This window comes from Gracilinanus agilis, chromosome 6 (assembly GCF_016433145.1).
Source record: "Gracilinanus agilis isolate LMUSP501 chromosome 6, AgileGrace, whole genome shotgun sequence".
In the NCBI taxonomy this organism is placed as follows: Eukaryota; Metazoa; Chordata; class Mammalia; order Didelphimorphia; family Didelphidae; genus Gracilinanus; species Gracilinanus agilis.
Window position 1 is genome coordinate 66,493,143 of NC_058135.1, and position 19,473 is coordinate 66,512,615.

Here is a 19,473-nt window from a genome sequence, read left to right on the forward strand (position 1 = left end):
TTCAAATCTGGCCTTAGACACTTCCCAGCTGTGTGACTCTGGGTAAGTCACTTAACCCCAAAGGCATAGCTCTTCCTGCTCTTCTGTCTTGGAACTGAAACTTACTATTAATTCTAAGACAGAAGGTAAAAGTTTAAAAAAAAAAACTTAACTAAAAACTAAGATCCATATAATAAAGTGATAGTTAGCCTTGGAATCAGAAAGATCTAACCTATAATCCAACCTCTGACCCTTCCTAGATCTATGACTGTATAATTAATTTAACCTCTGTAATTCAAGCAACTCTCATCTCAAGGTAACAGGTAGGCATTTGGATTTCTGAGGGTAGATGGATTCCCCATAAGAAGAATTCTCCAAGCTAATGAAATTGTAGACCCTTTGCACACTAACACATGATAAAAGATGCTGCTTTAAAATATATTTTTAAAAATAAAATGTATTTGTTCACTGACTGCATTTCCAATTTTGCCAGAAATTCTTCTTGAACAAGGAGTTCCTTCCCCAGTAATCTGTATTATTGAGCTTCTCAAATACTAGAAGAATATACATATACATTGTATTCTACATCATGTGTGTATCATGTAGTACACTGATGAACTTGTCTCTTTCTTAAAAAATCTAAACCCAGATTGTTTTAAAAGCAACTATTTTGGGGCAGCTGGGTAGCTCAGTGGATTGAGAGCCAGGCCTAGAGACAGGAGGTCCTAGGTTCAAATCAGGCCTCAGACACTTCCCAGCTGTGTGACCCTGGGCAAGTCACTTGACCCCCATTGCCTACCCTTACCAATCTTCCACCTATAAGTCAATACACAGAAGTTAAGGGTTTAAAATTAAAAAACAAAAGTAACTATTTTTAGTACAGTTTATAACCTGGTAGTGCCAAGCCTCTCTTCTACCACCCATTATATTCCTTGCTATTCTTGCTTTTTAATTCCTTCAAACAAATATTATTATTATTTTTATCTATTACCATGCAGTATTCCTCTGGTAATTTGATCAGTAGAAAACTAAATCTGTAGAGTAATTATAATTGTGTCACTTTTACTATGTTGACAGAAAAGTCATGGGCATTAATTAACTGGCCAATTATTTGGGCCTTTATTTCTGCAAAAATTATTTTGTAGCTGTAGTAATATAAGTCCTACAAAAGCCTTAGTAGTTTAATTATCAGCTCTTTAATCCTTTTTGGCATCACAATGGACTTTTTTTTTTACTATTTCTTGCTCTTGCATTTTATTAATTTAATATGGACTAATTGATGATTTTTGTATATTTATTTTATATTCTCCCATATTACTGAAGTTATTAAACATCTTGATTTATTTTTTGCTAATTCTTTAGAGTTCTTATATATAAACAATCACATCATCTGCAAATAGACATAATTTTGCTTCCCAAATAGCATTTCTAGTACTTTGTGTAGTAATAGTCAAAAGAGTGAATATTTTTTATTATCTTATTGCGTAAAATTTCCAGTTTTTCATCCATTTAAATACAGCTAACCCTTGGTTTAGATAAATTCTTTTGAGTATATTAATGGAATGTCCTTTTATTCTTGTGCCTTTTGGTTTTGTTAACATAAAAGTGCTTCATTTTATCTAACAATTTTTGTTTCTAGTTTTAATTATATTCCAAATTCAAAATGCTGGGCCTAGAGGCAGGAAGACTTGAGTTCAAATGTGGCCTTAAACACTTATTAGCTTTGTAATTCTGGACAAGTCATTTAATTTTATTTACCTCATTTTCTCATCCATTAAATGAGCTGGAGAAGGAAATGGTAAACCATCCCCAAATATTTGCAAAGGAAACCCCAAATGGGGCTATGCAGAGTCAGAAATGGCTGAATAATGATGATATATTATATCTGTCTTATCTATTTTGAATCATCTTTAAGGTTGTTAAAAATCCAAATGGGCTATAGTGTATTTTAAAATATAGTTCTATAATATTTTTGCTATTGGTTTATTTGATATTTTTCATCAATTATCAGTGATATTTGTGTCTGTCTTATTAAGTTTTATTTTTTCCGTGTTTAAGTATTTGAACTTTGTGTTTCTTTAATAATTAATTTAATATGTTTTCTCTGTATGTTTTTACAAAAAGCTCATTAGCCTATCCCAATTTTTTCTTAAATGTCTGATGAATCCATTTGGACTAGAGTTCTGACACTCTTCTCCATCCCCATGCAATTCATTTATGATTTCCTTGATTTATCTTCCTGAGTCAATCAATAAAAATTCATTAAGCACTCACTATGTGAAAAGAATTATACTAAGCCCCACAAATACAAGGAGCTCAGAGTTGAATAGGAGAGAAAAATATGAAAACAACTACATACAAATTAACTACATATAAGATAAATTGGAATTATTCTCAAAGGAAAGGCAGTAGCATTAAGCAGGATTAGGAAAGACTTCTTGTAGAAGCTGATAGTTTAGCTAGGGCTTGACAGAATCTAGGGAATCCAGGTGGAGATAAAGAAGGAAAATATTTTAAATATGGGTTATGCTCAGTGAAAATGCTCATAGTCCAGAAATGGAGGGTCTTGTTCAAGGTCCAATAGGAACTCATTTTACACGAACTCAATATATACAAATTTAGGTATACACACTTGGCAATCAAAAAATCAAAGGTAGAAAAATACATAAAATAAAAATATTTAATTAGGCACCCTATTCCCAAGTGTCATAAAGTCCCATGTAGCGGAGTCAGGTACAGGTGCCAGGTGTGACCTAGGTGAAGCCAAAGTCCACCAAAGCAGGTTGCTGGTAATTCCTGCTTGAGATTTCAACAGATGTATCAGAATATAGGACCAAAATGGAGTTCAGGAACTGGCTGGTTTCTCACAGGAACAGGCTGTAGATCAATATTGGGAGAGAGCTTGGTTTTGGGGGTGTTTTCTTCTCCAGAGTCCAAACCCAACTCCTCAATGACAGTTAACCTTCCTCAGAACCATAACTCAGAATTCCAATAACTCCCCTGTATTTCCTGGTTTCTTCCATTCCATCAACTTCTGTATCTTCATTCTGATTTATTATTTTCTTCCCAAATTCTCATTTATCAGCAGTTACATTCATTTTGTCTCTGAGAAGCATTTGTTTGTCATTACATTGTTTTGCACCAAATATTAGCTCTAGAATCAATCCGTCGTTGCCTGGAGTTCTCACTTGCAGCAAATCATGTCCATGAAAGAGCAGCACTTCTCTTTGTATCATTATTATTTTTTTAAAGTTTTTAATTTTTTAAAGTTTTAAGTTATTAATAATGACCCCAAAGTACAAGATTAGTGATGTTGGTAGCTCTGATAAGTCTAAGAAAAAACCATAAAATGTCTCGGTATGCTCATAGAGAAATACTTGTTAAATAATGAGATTTGTTATTATGAACAATTTTCAACTGAAGTGAAAGGTCTTAGAACATATTGGTTGGGTGAAATGAGGTCCTACTGTACAGTAAGATGGCTAATATCAGTAAAGTTTAAAAAGAATTAGAAAAGAGATATATGGCAATTAGGAAGGGCTTTGAATGTCAGATAATTTTATATTTGATCCGAGAGGGAGCCATTAGTGTAGTGTGTGTGTGTGTGTGTGTGTGTGTGTGTGTGTGTGTGTGTGTGTGTGTGTGTGTGTTGGGGAAAGCTGGTCAGGCATGCACTTTAAGAAGATCATTTTGATACTAAGTGGAGAATGGACTGGAGTGAGCAGAGATTTGATATGGTGAGAGCAACCAGGAGGCTACTACAATAATCCAGGCATGGAGTGATGAGGTTCTGCAATATACTGGTGGCAGATGCTAGGAGAGGAGAGCATATATGAGAGGGGTTACAAAAACAAAACATACAGGGTTTGTAACAGATTGGGTACCAGGAGCGAGAAAGAGTTTGGAGCCAAGGATAAGCTGCAGGTTTTGAGCCAGGTTAACTGGAAGGATAGTGGTTACCTCGTTAGTAAAAGGGAAGGGGGAAGGATTTGGAATTTTAGTTTTGGATGCCATTGAACACCTTGCATTCTCAGGAGTGGAGAGCATGGCACAAGGCATACTCAGAGATGGATTAAAACAAGTAATTTTAGGATAGAAGAGCACAAGTAATTGGGCTATTCAGAGAAAATAATACTCAAGTTCAGGCTTAAAAAATACAAATATTCTGAATTTAACTCCAGGCTTGGGTGAAGGCTTGTGCCACTGCACAGAGGCAGCAAGCAGAAAGGATGCTGCATGGCTTCGAATAGTAGAAAACCATTATTTTTTAAATATCAGAATTGTCAGTGACTTAATGAGCAATGGATAGATACATCATGGATATCATAATGTGACAGAATATAACCATAAATGACTTGCATATAAGAAATGATTTAAAAAGACACTTTCAAGTATTCTCATGATTAGAAAGGGGAATCTATCAGTCAATTAATGAAGAAGATGGTTGACAAGTGCATAGCTTAAGTGAAGTATTAGTATTTATAAAATGTTATAGAATAAAGATTGGATAGATTGGGTAGTTTGACTATATGTGTATGTGTACAGTTATAGATATAGGTATAATATTACACATTTATACATACATACATATAGAGTCAAACTATATATAGAAAGTCATATCTCTATCTCTATCCATCTGCCTGTGTCTGTCCATCTGTCTATCTATCCTTCCATCCATTTATCCCTCTATCTATCCATCTAAATATCTAATATGTATGTATATATCTCTCTCCATCTCATGTCCCTCCATCTCTCTGTCTGTCTATCTTTATCTATCCATCTGTCTATCTGTCTATCTGTCTATCTGTCTATCTATATATCTATCTATCTATCTTTATCTATCTATCTATATCTATCTGTCATTCTATCTATCTATCTTTCTATATGAGAGTTTTGTTTCTCTTTCTCAATGAAGGGGGAAGGCAGGAGTCAGGAGGAAGAAAAATGAAATGCTTGTTAATAGAGAAAAAAATTAATTAAAAAAGAGAGAAAATCATGACAAGAATCCCCCAAGTTGAAAAAGCAAAGGATCGCTGATGGACCTCACTGGAGAAGGCTCACATACTGATGAGATCATGGGTCTATCATAATCCTTATGTGATTTGATCATATTTCACTCAGGCACACTTGCTCAAAACCTCCAGGAATTTGGTGTTTCACATTCTTGCCTTTCTTTCTGGGGTAACATCAATTAAGAATACAAGAGGGCAAAGCAAATGTAGGCAACTGTGAATTACCTGATACTCAGAGGTGTTCAAGGCATCTGGTATCTGAATATAAATGATGTCTGTTGAGGAGGGAAAGAATAGTTACTGCTGCCTAAGGGAAACTGGTTTCAAGGTGTTGAAAAGCTGTGGAATGCAAACTGATTGGGTAAAGTCTCCAACTGCTAGATATAGAACAAGGTAGGGCCAAAAACAAGGGCCTGTGGAAAATATGTTGTATTCTTTAATTGACTCTCTCTTTGGAATTCTGAAGGCAACAGACTTGGAATCACATCATCCTCAGCTCAGACTATGTCTGGTTTGCATGTGTGTTGCTCACCTTAAGCGACATTTGCAACATTTTTCTTCTTTCATTTGATATGATACAAGTAAAATTTTTGTCCCTTTTGCTTAAAATTTAAAATGAGGGTCTGTTTTTGTACAGATAATCTCATATTTTACATTATTAAAGAAATGGAAGAAATAGTATTAGATTCCTTGGTAACAAAACTACTGAAGAAATGTTTGAACAAACAGCTATAGGATAGATATAGGTCCATCTAGGGAAATTTGAAGCATTGAATTTTTATGACATTTTGAATCAGTAGGATGTCTTCAGAAAAAGTAACATTCAACATTGTTTAATAGTTTGTATATATCAGGCAAACATAACTCTAATTTGGAAGGACAAAGCCAATAATTAATAAACATGTATTAAGTGCCTAATATCTCCAAATAATAGCATAAAGATAATCAAAATATCTACTTGCATAGCAGCAATTCAAAAGATGGCAACTTGATCTAACAGAATGAATATTTGAATGATAGTCCAGAGACCTAATTAGGTTTCAGTGTCCACTCTTATGCTGAATTAGATATGTAACTTGAAAATATTATGGAATTAATATTTTGGAGCTTCATTTTCTTCTTCCTGGGTCCAGTCCAGAACCCTAATGCCAAAGCCACAGGAATACTAATATCACTGGGATCATCAGACTTTCAGTAGGGCTCCTTAAATCATAATCAAGAGGAATAACCCTTGTGGAGCACTTATCCTTATCTCTACCAATAATTACTGACTCCAAAAAAGTAGTTAAATCAATGACACAGGAGATTTTGGACCTCCCAGATTACTGGTCCTATAGATTAATCAGAGTGTAGGAAAGCAAACTGTGTGGAGATGTGACCAGGCTCTTCTTGTACTCCATCCCATCAGCAGCTTGGTTACTAAAGACCTATAAAAGAATGGTCTAGCCACAAGTCTTTGACATTCTCAAGTAGTTCAACATCAAAAACTCATATAACATTTTTAATAGAAATGGTATTAAAGAAAGATTTCCATCAGCTTTTGTGTTTCACCCTAGGGATCATAGGGTTTTTCCAAGTCAAGTCAAGAAGAAAACAAGCATGTAATAAACACCCATTATGTGTCAGATTGTGCACTGACTACTGGGGAAACAAAAGCAAAGAAAAAAGAAAGAAAGAAAGAAAGAAAGAAAGAAAGAAAGAAAGAAAGAAAGAACATATTCCCTACTCTTAACAAGTCCATAGTCTAATGGAGGTGATACCACATGAACAAGGATTTACAAGCAAGATATCTACATGCTAGATGAGAGATTATCTCAGAGAGAAGGTACTAAGATTAAGAATGATTGGGAAAATGTTCTTGTATTTGAGAGATGAAGGAATCTAAGGGAGCCATGAGGCAGACATTAAGAAAGGGGAGGGTCGCAGACATTGAGGACAGCCAGCAATGTGAGGCTGGAATTTCCTATAGATATTGCCTCCTGTTAGAATCTAAGCTTCTTGAGAGTAAATTCTCTTGCTTTGAATATATCAAGTCTTTAATAAAAGTTATTTCCCCCTCCTTTTTCATTCACCTATTCATTCATTCATTCATTCATTCATTCATTCATTCATCATTTATTAAATAGCTCACCAAATGTCATTATTTTGAAGAGGATTAAATCTGAATAAGCAATTAAAAAAAGTCTTGAGATTTAATTTGTTTTAGTCTTTTATGATTAAAAAAAGGCCAATAAAAATACCAATCATGTTTCTAAAAAAGGAAAATAGAGTGAATTGTCTTTCTTCTCTTTCAAATACTCTTTCATGAACTCATTATGATAGAAATCCAGTCCAGGCAAGACTGTTGCCCTAAGAGGACTGACCCTATATGGGTGAGGGATGGTGGTTGCAATCCATCTTCCAAGCCAGACAGGCTAATATCTGATCTCCCCAATCCCTTTTCCCCTTTGGCTCCTTCTACTTTGGGTAGCAAAAATTAAATAGGCTAGAGAATTAAGTCCCCCATTTCCTACAAATGCTTCCCAATCAGGATTTAGATAAGAAGCTGGGGCTTCACAAGAGGGTTAGCCTTTTTGCTTGTTGTTTACAGGCTGTCATTTTGGTGAACAGGACTCTGAGGCCCAGAGCTGTCACAAGGCTTTCAAACATAAGGGCTCTGACAAGTAATCTTGTTGTATGATAACTTTTATCTATTCCCTACTGCCTTAGAAAGTCAGGGGCTTCTTCACAGCTTAGGATGCCTTTTGGGAGGAAACAGAAACCTTCTGAAATCAATCTTGGTTCAGCTCTGTTGAATCAAATCTGAGGAGGAAGGAGTGGCAGTAGCTACCAGAATTCATTAATCCTTTTCAATATCACTGTCAGGGAAGATTCCTCAGAAGAATACCATTCCCATGGAATATTTGTAGGAGGAGAAATTGGGCTCTGGATAGAACATTTGCTGAGATCTGGATGATTGGGAAAAAAAAAAAAACTTACTCAACTGTCCCAATACTTTTATTTTTGAAAGCTGTGTGACTAAGAGAACAAACAGCACCTGGGGGGGATAAACGGAGGACTTTGAAAAAAGAGGGGGGCAACCTTATCTGAAAGAGCCAGGTCATAATCCAAAAGAGCTGATGAAAGTGAGAGCACTAATTTTCTCCTACTCTCCAGGAGCAAGACCTGGTGGGTATCTAAAAGCTTCCTAAAGCTAGGATGTCTCCAAGTAATTACCTACATTAAGCAATTTTGTGTGCTTATAGCTAGAAAAGTAGCTCTCTACAAATGGGTCCATATCATGACACTCGGGTATTCTCATCAGTTTTCCAAATTATATTTGTGTAGATTATGGACAATGGCACCCCTCATGCTCCTTTACCTAGTAACCACACAGAGAATTATTTCAGTAAGAGTTTTAGAACTCAGGTAGGATTTGGAGAGTAAGCTGTATAGTTCATTTTATTTTACTTAATGGCACTGGCAGCTAAAGAAAAAAACAACACAAACTTTCCTTCCGATAATATTTCCAACTTGGTAGAATAACCAAGACATTGGCCGAGGGATGTGGGGGTAATAATGAACAAGATGGGAGGGAGGGAGGGAGAGAAAGAGAGAGAGAACAAAGGTGATGATGTAAAGAATGTTGACAACATAAACAAAGCCTTGTTTTATCTGATCCTTTGAGTAAATTTTATTTGGCAGAAAATCAGGTCATGGAAAATAACCAGATGTCATTTTGATGGTCACTTTTCTAAGCATAGATATCTTACTTATGTGGTTATTTCCATCTTGTACCTATAATTTGTAATTTCAAAAATAGCTCACCTAGGTATCAAATCCTTGAGTCATAGTGCATGAAGTACATGTATTAAGACATTGTAAGTCTATATATTTATATATTTATTTCTCTTTTTTGAACTTCCAATTATCAATAAAAAAAATAACTTCAGCTATTCTGGTGGATCTGTGATATCATCAAAGTGGGTCCTGCCCCCAATGATGAAGAATTTAGCCCATACATTTTCATCCATTTTAGTTGTTTGTGTCTATGACCTCTTATAAATTACCTTTAGTCCTTTTGACTTTATAAGGAACATAATAAAATATGTAGGACATTTATTGGTTATCCCTTGATTTCATTACCATAATTTCCTCTGGATATATACATATATATTCGCTCTATTTAAACAATTGTGCCTCTATACTAAATTTTCATAATAATCTTACTCCTTCTACTTATTTCCTATTCCTTTAACACTGAAATTTACAAAGCATTTTCTTCACATTAAGCTTGTATAGGTGATGTGGTGGGAGGAGGAATTAATTTTATCATTTCCATTTTCATAATTTAAAAACCAAAGACACAGGGTGGTTTTAGTTGCTTTCTTAATGTAAGTAAATGGGGAAGTCAGTGCCCTTGTCAATGTTATTTTAACTTCAAATCTCATAATCTGTATCGTTTATACTTAAAAACTTTCACAGTGATTATTTTCCTATATTTCTCTAAAGATGACCCTTCACTGTATTCCAGCTGGGACAAATGAAAATATAATGTTAAATGAAGTCACTTTTTTGAGTTCTTTATAATTGACAAGTTAATTGACACACAAATGCATATAGACAGAACACATTTGTCATTTGTCACCAAAATATACATTTATATTATCATTTTACCTTATTTTAGAAATTTGTCTTTATTTCTATGCATCTGAATCTGGTGGATGACATGGGTAGAGATGAACTAATACATAGGTAGAGTGATTCATGGCAATGAATAGATATGACATTAAAGAGTTGTATCATCTAGGTTTTACATTCTGGTTGAGTCCTAGCTTCTCTCTGCAATAGCATTTAAGAATGTGAAGCAGTTCAAAAATAAACAAACCTTGTGCATTCTATTGATCTTGGAAACTGGAATTTCCAATTATGTACATGGTATATTTGTTTTCCTTTCTCAAACACAAATATATATATATATATATGTATATACATATAAACACAGAGTCTATGCTGAGAAATCAAGATGATTTTTTATATTATGAGGAACATCCAGGTTCTCTGTTAATTATCAAGTTTGCAGATGATAAGTTGCTTTAGGAAAGAAAAGTTAATATGTTGGATAATAGAATCAAGATTTCAAATGATTCTTCATGCACCAAAATGACTAGCTAATAGTAACATTCTGAAATCAGCTAGAAATAAATGTAAAATTCTGTACATTGATTTGAAAATCAACCACATGAAGCCAAGAGGCAAAAGACTTAACAGTCTGTGCAGGTAGGTGATACAGTGATTGCTAGATTCAGAGTCAGGAATACTTGTATACTTGTATCAGACCCTTATACAGACCTGGGTGAGTCACCTTAAGTTCCATTGGCCTTAATATCCTCATCACTCCCTTTCAGTACTGAATGATGCTATGAATTAAAACAACTGGACCATGCTTAATCAGCGCCTCAAATCCGCCTGGATAATTAAATAAAACAAAATTCAAAAGTCATACTTTTCTGTCTAAGAGAAGCAGAACTATATAATGAATAGAAAGCTGGACTTGGAATCAATAAGATCTGGGTTTTGTTCTTGCTTCAATGTCTAGTTAATATCCTTTCTTTTCATTAGTCAGTGTATTATTTTGATTGCTGTAATACACAATCTCAAGATTCTACTGTCATTTTTACCTATAGAAGAGAGGCTGAATGATGGATCAGGTCAGCATCATTATTATGTGTCATCTTATTGTTATTATTACTAAGTCTAAGATCAGTGCTGGACATCCCAAGCTCCTGACCCATCTCAGAAGTCTGGATACCCCTCCAGGTGACCTTTAACTGTTGGCTTGGTTACTAAGATAAATATGTGATCAATTCTGGGTATCCTGTCACTGCTTATTTAGCTCTGAGTTATATGCCTTGATTTCATGATCCTGGAACACCCTGTTCCACAGTTTCTGACCTGATCACTTGCCTGCATGCTGAGCATATGATTCATAAGGAAAGGCGACCCATTGTGTTTTTTTTTCTTCTATTTCTCAATCACAACTTGGCTCAGTTTTATTCTTACATCTTTGTTGGCTTATTTGTGAGGGGAACTGGGCTGTACTGCTTCCTCCTGCTCTTACATCTTGGCTCTTCATTCCAGACTTTAGAAAAAAATCACTTTGGTGTCTGATTTGTAGTAGGGAAATGATTTGAAAGTCTATACAATCCAACCAACATTTATTAAGTATCTACCTTTTGTACTTTTTGCTGGTAAGGTAGATATAAGGACAAAAAGGAAATGTTCTCTTCCCAAAAAGACCTTATAATGTATTGGGTACATTTAGCAAAAAATAAAACTAAGGATATGTGAAGTTCTAGAAAGTTAAATCAAATGGGAGAGATTATCTGCTACTATGATAGTGGTCTTCAGAAATCTTAATCATTATTACTTGGAAAAGAGATTAGCCCAATTCAGTGTTGTAACTAATCACTCCAATTTAGAGTGATGGATAGTTGCAAAACATTTAACATAAATTATCTCTTGATCCTAAAAACCACTGTGTGAGGCAGATAATAATGTGTGGAATTGAGTCAAGTATGAGAATACTAGAATGAGAGTAAGGTTGTGTGAACAGATAAACAGAATTTGACTTTGGAAGTAATACAGAGACACTAGAGTTTATCGATGGGAAGTGATAGTGACATGGTCAGAGATGGTGGCTTTGAAAATTGAGTAGAGGGGAAAGACTTGTGGTGAAGAATGTAATCAGGAGGCTACTGAAATAGGAATGACAAGGCATGACAACAGATTAAATATATAGGGTGACTGTGCATGAGGAATTGAAGATAATATTGAAGTTGTGAGCTTGGTTGAGAAGAGGGGGTTAGTGCCCTTGAAGGTAATAATTAAGTTGGGAATCTGGGAAGGTTAAGGGTCTAATATGATGATTATTTTTGATACATGAAGTTTGAGATACCTACAGGATAATGCAATCTGAGAGAGGCTAACAGATATTTAGTTGTATATGAATGGAGATTAGGAGAGATCAGGGCTGGGTATGTTTAAGTGGGAGTTATTTATATAAAGAATTCTTGTTCCTTGATGTTCTCCATGATTGGAGAAATCCCCTTCAGAAGGCAATGAAATGGAGGACAGAGAATATGATGTTGGTCTAGGGAAAAGGTGCTGGATATGCCTTGGCAAGAAGACTGATGCCAGACTTTAGGTAGAGCACCAGGAAAGTTTTGAATGTTCCCCAATCAATTTAGGTCATAAGTGTTTTTTTTTGTTGTTCATTTCTTTTGTTTTGTTTTGTTTTTTTGCAACAGATTAACATTTTTTTTAAAAAAGATACACAGGATCACATGTTTCTTTTAATGTTTATCTGACAAGAACACGAAGTTGTTCAACCCAGGAGCTAGTAAAACTATACTAACTTAAAAAATGGTCTTTGTTTGAGAAATTGAAAGACAAAAGGATACAAGATAAAAGCGTTTTCTAGTTAAATATCTTCTGGGTTCTAATTTAGTAGATTGGAAAACACACAACACTAAGGGAAAAAATGAATAAAAAGTATGAAAGGAAGAGAAGACAAGAAACCAGACAAAGAGAAAGTGAAAAAGAAAGATAAAGAAAATGAGAAACAAAAAATGACAAAGGAAATGTAGAAATACTAGAGAAAATTTGGGAGGGAAGAGAGAAAGAGGAAGTAAGGGAGAGAGAAAGGAGGAAAGGAAGAAAGAAAGCAAGAGAGATAGAATAGACTGAAAAGATAAAAACAAAAAGGCACAGAAGGGCAGAAAGAATGAGACAGAGACAGAATGACACAAGGAGATGGAGAATGGTATGTGTGTGCCCGACGAGATGCAAGACTAGTTACTTTATCTGATCCTCATGCTTCTCAAATGTCTCCAAAAAAGGAGTTATGTGTAAGGATTAAAGCAATTTAAGATACCACCAATCTCTGACACCAATAATTCTATTGAGTAAAAAGACTCCAAACTAAAAGCAGAAGAGGCTAATCCTTAATCCTTCAGGCATTTACTCAGCACCTCCTTCTCTCAGTGACCCCTCATGCTCTGGTAGTGTTGAACGAGCCTAGCTACAGTCTAATAACAGAACCTGACTCTCCTTCTCCCTGCTACCTGATGAATGAAGCATTAAATGGTAAGAGAGAAGCTTGTTCTGCCTAGGATAACAATTAAGCCGCATTCTATTCTCTAAGAATACTCAACCAATGCATGGAGGAACAATGAGAATGGGGACAGGATGCTAGTGTAGGAGACCTACGTGGCCCTTCACTAAGCTTGAGGAAATGGAGCCTCATATCCAACTGTGAAAAATTCTGTCTCACCAGAAGTCACTTGGGTAGAGACCAAACAAAATGCAAATTATTCAGTTTTTTAAAAGCTCAAGCAGCTCTTACAAAACTCTTTTTCTTAACAAGCTCTTTTTTAATGAACATACAACAAGTATTGTTTCTTGCAGATTTTCAGCTGACATATGAAGAAGGTACTATGAAAATCAATGGAACTAGATAATTTCTTTAAATGGATTTATGTTAAAATATACACCATTCTTACATAGTCTCTGTTTATATATGTGAAACAATAGAATATTTAGTGTCAAAATTCATTGTTTCCAAAAAAAAAATACTGGGTACTGTTTTTTTTTTCCTTCTCTCTTTATCTAGAACTAAAACATATATAAATTAAATACTTTCTTTCAGAAAGAAAATTTGAGATAGTTCAACACCTAAAATGGCCCCAATTTCCTTTTTACTGTTCTCTTCAGACAAAAAAATGAAAGCTTTCACTTTAAGAAAAATACTGTGATGAACATCAAAACATTTTCTGTATATTTCTTTAACAATGTCATTTTTGTTGCATGTGTATATTTGTTTTTGGTGTGTATGTGTCTACATTTTTCCCTTGTCCTGTCTCCAGGGGCACTGCAAGCAAAAAGGAGTCAGAAAGTGAGTAAAGGAAATAAGAACAGGGCAAAGAGACTGAAATTATCAAACTTTCAGGTGTGGAAAAACAAAAGCAAAAAACAATAAATATCTCAGTTAAAGACCTTAAGCATAAACAGATAAACCAATAAAGAATATATTAATAACAGAGCACAATGTGGCCTCCAATTTGCATAGTGAGTATAGAAATTTATGAAGTAATATTGCAAAATAAAGGAAAATTAATCAATACCTAACAATGCAGAGGACCCTATGGATTTCCCAAATAGCTTGGAATCACATTGAGCTATTCTCAAATGGTTTTAAAGGGAGATTCTGGGAAGATGGCAGCTTAGATGGAGCAAATCTTTGTTTTTTTTAAATTTTTTTATTAATATTTATATTTTAGAAAAGTTAACATGGTTACAAGATTTATGCTCTTACTTTTCGCTTCACCCTCCGACCTCCCCCCTCCCCTGGCCGACATGCATTTCTTCTGGTTTTAACATGTGTCATTAATCAAGACCTATTTCCAAATTGTTGATAGTTGCATCGGTGTGGTACTTTCGATCCCCAATCATGTCCTCATCATCCCATATATTCAAGCAGTTGATTTTCTTCTGTGTTTCCTCTCCTGCTGTTGTTCATCTGAATGTGGGTAGCATTCTTTTCCATAAATCCCTCAGAATTGTCCTGGGTCATTTAAATGGAGCAAATCTTAAAACTTCCTCATCCTTTCCACAGGGAGAGAGAAAATAATGCGCTTTGAAAAGAAAGAGGATCAAATCTAACAACAGGACAGAGCAGGTGATCCTACTGCTGGATAGCTCAAGAGGTACTCCAAGAAAAAGGCTTGAATTCTTGAACTGTTGGGTCTGAGGATATAGAAGAGGAATCCCAGGACCCCTCCCCCACAGGCTATGTGGAGTCTCCAGCAGCCACTGAAATCTCTGGGTGCACCAGACTTGGGGAGTTTAACAGAGGTACCTGGGAGGTGGCTAGAGGAGAAAACCAGAGAAACACAGCAAAAACGCTCAGGAGATGGTGACTTAGATGGAGAAAAACTTCAGACCTATGGCCTTTACTACACTGGGATAGAGAACAGAGTGCTTCAAGAGGAAATAAAACCAGATCTAACAGCAGGACAGAGCAGGGGGACCCTACTGCTGGACAGATCAGGGAAAATACTCCATCTTGTCCTCCCCCTTTATTTCACCTCAAGGTTTTAGCCTTAGGGCATATTAAGCTCTATATAGACTAACTCAGTCCAGGCTTAATCTCATCAATTGGACAGACAACAAGTCTTCAGAGGGCAGGGAAACTCCAACACCCCTCCCCCATAGACTGCAGAGAACTTAACTACAACCCCCCCCCCCTTACCACCTTGGGGGAGAAGATCTTTCATCAAAGCTCATTAAATCCATCTGCTTAAACTAGCAGAACAGAAAAGGAAAAAATATGAGTAAACAACAGAAAAAGAGAAAAGAAGTTACAATTGACAGCTTCTTTCCAGGAAGCAAAAAGAGAGCAAATGAAATAGAAGAAGAGGAGGAAGCTCCAGGGAATTGGACACAGGCTTTGGAAGATCTCAAAGTTCAGTTAACTCAAGAACTTCAGGAACTCAAAAATCAGTCAAGAGAGTCTGAAGACAATTTGAAAAAGGAAATACATGAACTAAATCAAATGGTTTTAAAAAGACATAGGTATTGAGACAGAAACACAAAGAGACAAAGGCATACAGACACACTGAGAACAATAGCAGATTAGTTTATATTAGGAGATTTTATTTATCAAAAGAATTTACTAAGTGATTCCTTGAAAAACCCAGCTCCCTTGGTCCATTTATGATTTGAATTATTACAACCCAATTTACATATATTTCTTTTAAATTCATATATTTGATTTACTAGGTTAGATCCACAGGTTGTAAGACAACTTTAGAAATTAAAAGAAGCTGTAACTAAAAACAACAACTTTTGGGGATCTTCCAATTCAAAAAGGCATCTCTAGGGGAAGGATAGAAGGGAGAAAAGAAGAGATGAACAGGAAGGAAAAGAAGGCAGGTAGAAAAGAAAAGGAAGGAAAAATCTCATCACACAATAAAGTCAATAAAACTTCACATAAGAATCATGTCACATGTACTAGGGCAAAGGGCTTTGTTATAAACATCAAGAACATTTAATTTCATTTAACTAAAAAAAATATCGATTTTCTGAGAAGAGCAGTACTATAATTACCTCTTCAATGCTTTCATCCCAGTTATCCTGAGCAAAGTAATTTAGTATCAGTGAATGTGGAGACAACTGTGAAGGAATCAAATTAACAGACAACAGTAAGGGAACCAAATTAACTGGATCCACACTTGGCTCTCTACTAGTATTTGTTCTTTCTCATTCTGAGAAGCTGCAGCAAGGGAGGTCTCATTGTAGAGCTCTGATTCTCATTTCCTGAAAATAATTTTTGTATATGGTAGGGAAAAGAGATCCTTGTTGATTTTTATTCTATTATGTTGTTTCCATTTCTTCAGAGCCTAAAAACAATTTTCTACATTCATTTTTTTCCACTATGGTCTTCACTTCCATCATTAACACATCTCTCAGTGTAAAATTGTAAAAAACAAAAACAAAAAAACAGGGAGTTTACTTATACTGGATGCAAACATGCACAAATATTATTCTTGCTAAATAGGTACTTAAATCTGCATTTAAAGATCTCCCTACCTATCATTTCATCCAGAAGCTGAAGCAGGGAAGTTTAAAAATTTAATTCCTTTTAAAAAATGATTTGCACCATATGCTTTCTCTGCTGTGTTTTGTGTTCTGTGTCTGGAAACTCTGTATGAAGTCATGTTAAGCTGCACTCACTTCCACCACTCACCGCAGGCAAGCAGCATAATCAACTCCCTAATTAATGGGGAGGCAAGGAAAACTACAATTCTATTATTCTACGATAACTCAGACATACTGATGTGCAGCATACTGAATCCTGTGCACCTGAATGTTTTCTCTTGGTAAGAAGGCCAATTGTTTCTTTCAAAGGGTTTTGTCAACAACAGAGTGGTTCTTTATGAGGCCAAAATCACTTGTTCACATGAATTGCACATTTGTACCCTCCAAAGAAATTATATATATATATATATATATGTATGTATGTATGTATGTATGTATGTATGTAGCATAACATGCTATAAAATAATTATATGTTTATATAATTTATATGTAATAGCTGCATAACACAATATGTTGTATAATTATTATTTTATTATTCTGTTGATTTTATTTTTGTGAATAGTTCTCATTCTACTCTCACATGGAACAAATATTTCCCTTTTTTTTGACTTTTTAAGTTTTATTTTTTAGAAAAATTTTCCTTGGTTACATGATTACAAATATTTCTAATAAAAAGGTAGGTTTTCATTTTCTCAGAAGGATTATTGAGAAAATAGCACAAGACAGAAGGATTGCTACCTGTGGACCAAGACGTCCTGAGTCTAAAGTCTACCTGCAATGAGGCATGATCCTGGCTAAGTCATTTAATTTTCCTGGTTCTCACTTTCTCATATTTACAATGGAAGAAATTGACTAGATGGACTCTGTGGTACCTTTCTTCTTTCAGATTTATTATCTTGAGACTCACCTTTTATTGGGAAGGACAAACACTATTTCCCCCTCACTACAATCCAGAGTGGCTACCTCTGGTCTTCTAGAAGAAACCTCTCTTTATTTTGATGAATTAGGTCATGAGAGAGGAATTTTAAGGGATGGTATGGCAAAGCAAAAAGAAGATAGAGTTTACAAATGGGGAGGCTGAGGTTAACCATTAGCTAGTTATTTGGCATTGGACTAGACTATTTCATCTCTTTGAACTTAGTTACAAATCTATCAAATGTTAGATTGGGTTAGCTGAACTCAAGGCTCCTTTCCAGCTCAAATGATTTGATGATTCTATGAGAACAATTATATATATTTGGAAATAACTTTTGAAACAAGGATCCTTAACTTTTTTTATATCATAAATCTATTTAGCCTATGGACCCTTTATTAGAATATTGCTTTGGTTTTTAAAATCATTATTAAAATGAAGACTAAATTAAGTTTGAGTTTATCCAAAATACTGTTTTTATTGTACTTTTTCCCCCTTATTCAAGATTAGTGTTTCCATGAAATCTATCTGCAGATTCCTTTTATTGGGGGGGGTAGGATAGTCACTGGACTACATATTAAGAACTCCCTATGTTAAACCAATAAAACATTTATTCAACTAAATCAGTGTGGAGTCATTAGTGATATTTTTGATAGAAAGAATGGAAAGATTTGGGCCAGTTAAGTGAATATGTAACAAGCTAAATAGATGAATGCAAAGCAGTAATTATTAATCAGCCAAAAACAATTTGGAAATATGTTTATATTGGGGAGCTCTTTAATCAACTTTTCAATCTGCACTGTTTGGCACTTTTAACAATAGCTTTAATAAAGGCATAAATAACATTTATTTCAAATTTAAAGACGGCACAATGCTAGCAGAGTCAGCTGACATATTGGAAGATAGCATTGGGGTTAAAATCAGTAGGCAAGTACTTTAGACCTAATATAGTGCAATGAAATTTCATAGACACAAATACAAAGTTTTATATGTAGTTTAAGAAAATCAACTTTATGGATATGTATAGGATGAGGCAGTATGAGGCAAAATTTTGTCAGGAAACTAGGTACATTTCTGGACTGTGAACTTTATGAATCAGTAAGATAAGGAAGCTGCTAAAAAGTGATAAAAGGGAAGAAAAAAGGAAGGAAAGATAGGAGGGAAGGAAGGAAAGAAGGGAGGGAGGAAGAAAGGAAGAAAAATATGGAGAGAGAAGGAGAGGAGGAAGAAAAGCCATGCCACACATTTGTATGTTTTATCCTCATTATTAACACTTTCTTACTTCTAGACAATCAATAAATCTGTAAATCATGCCCTGATTTGCAGCTACTGTCAATTTCTTAGGTTTTAGTGCTCATGCTGAAAATTTAAGAATTTACCTTCAGAAGCTGATTAACACTAACTCTTCCCCTATATAAGATGATGGGCAAGTCCATTAGTATCTCTTCTTGATCCTCATTTTCTCCATCTGTAAAAGGAAGGGAATAGGACTAGGTGATATCTTTGCCCTGACGTCTAGGTCCTTTCCAGCTCTAACATTTCACAATTCTCTATGGAAAGTCAGAATATTAGAACTAGAAAACACTTAGAGATAACCTACTCCAGCCTCTTCATTGGAAAGATTCATGACCTTTAACAAATAGGAGCAGTACTATGACACATTCTTTCAGCTCCTGGCTTCCCATCCAGGAGAGATTAATATCCCACTCCATTCACATACTCCAGTCATTGGTCATTCCAAAATAATATAATCACAGAATTAAATTGACACAGTATTTTCAACTGTGATTCCTTCTTGTGTGGTTCATCCCAGTTATGTAAACCCTTAAAAGCAAGCTCCTTTTACTGGGGCATAGAAAGAGGTGACCACCTCTCTTGCTAAATTATAAAAAAAGTATTTGTTGGGAAAAACAAAACAAAACTACGATC